Genomic DNA, 1,277 nt, shown 5'->3' with positions numbered 1-1,277 from the left:
CTCCCCCCATCAGGGGCGGCGCCCCTGATGGGGGGAGTAAACGTCCCCTGTAACGAGCGAGGGGCTGCGGCTGTCGCTCGTTGCAGTGGGGCTTGCTTTAATGTGTCAAACTCCAATTCTGTTGTTGTTGTTGTTGTTGTTACTAGAAGATTTATCTAGGGTTAAGTTTTTGGTTTATGTTGAGGTAATTCAAAAGTATCGTTGTATTTGAAATGGGGAACTATGCCCGTAATTTGTGCAATCGAAAATTCTCAAATTCTGATTTAACTTTAAACCAGACTTTAGCTAGTTTTTAAATAAAATACTATTGCATTAATCTTACGCTAAATCACTACTTGTAAATAAAGCCTTATGAGAAATTTGGGTAGATCTATATTACTATTCCGCGGCGGCCTCGGCTATGGCAGTTGCGGTTTTCTATGCAGTTTTACCTCCTGAACAAGAATTTTAAGCAATATGTATTCGGACGACTGTAATTACCATAACCCCCAAGGGCTCGTACTAAACACGGCGAAATACATTAGACGCCCAATTCCTGGTGGCTTTCGTATTCGCGGAAACGAACGATGCCATCATGCGGAATGCCTATATAGAAATACCGAAATTTGAGCTATATGTTAAGGTTAGAGGTTATTCAGTTATGAGCCGTTAGTATATGACGTTCATATGTTATTTACACATTTTCTTTAAAGTTTTTATTTTTTAATTTTCAGCAAACTGGAATGGGCAACATGCGGAAACTAATTTCTGGCAGATTCAATCCAGGTGGGGATACTGGACAGTTTATTGAATGTAGTAAACTGTAGTGTTTACTGGAAGTATATATATGTATAAAAAACTAAGGATTATACTTTGCCTGTTGACAGGAATTTGTCCTTGGCAGGGACTAAAGTTATGTCCCTAAATGTAAGTTACGCTGGTTGGTATTAGGTAAATCATTTCAATAAAAGAATACATTGCTTATTGTTTCTGTTGCTCCCAACGCAGCTTGAGAATGGTTATATCAGCTTAGAACTTCCCAACTGAATGGCTACATTCTTAAATTTGGAGTTTTTAGTGACTGAAAATTACCTGTAACCTGGATTGCTTTCGGATGAATTAGGTATACCCAATTCGTAATATCGAAAAGTAGACTACTGTGGAAACCAAATAATTTAACTTTATGGCTATGATAAAGTTCTATTGAGATGTTTGGCTAAGCTTATCAAGAATGAAATATGAATAAAAGTACGCATCCAGAGTACCTTTTTTTAAGTATGCTTTTTTTTAATTGCTTT

At 37.2% G+C, this 1,277-nt stretch overlaps 1 long non-coding RNA gene across 1 annotated transcript in view; it reads left to right on the top strand.

The window, feature by feature from the left end:
• LOC135222258 (uncharacterized) overlaps positions 1 to 909 on the top strand; it is a 1,375-nt gene extending 466 nt beyond the window's left edge. Inside the window, exon 3 of the long non-coding RNA XR_010316249.1 lies at positions 714 to 909. This is a non-coding gene — a long non-coding RNA (uncharacterized LOC135222258). The remainder of the gene's footprint in view (positions 1 to 713) is intronic.
• Positions 910 to 1,277: the final 368 nt, after the last annotated feature.

The sequence above is a fragment of the Macrobrachium nipponense genome, chromosome 3 (genome assembly GCF_015104395.2).
Source record: "Macrobrachium nipponense isolate FS-2020 chromosome 3, ASM1510439v2, whole genome shotgun sequence".
Classification (NCBI taxonomy): Eukaryota; Metazoa; Arthropoda; class Malacostraca; order Decapoda; family Palaemonidae; genus Macrobrachium; species Macrobrachium nipponense.
Note: the sequence above shows the minus strand (reverse complement) of the source record. Positions and strands in the feature narration are given on the sequence as shown.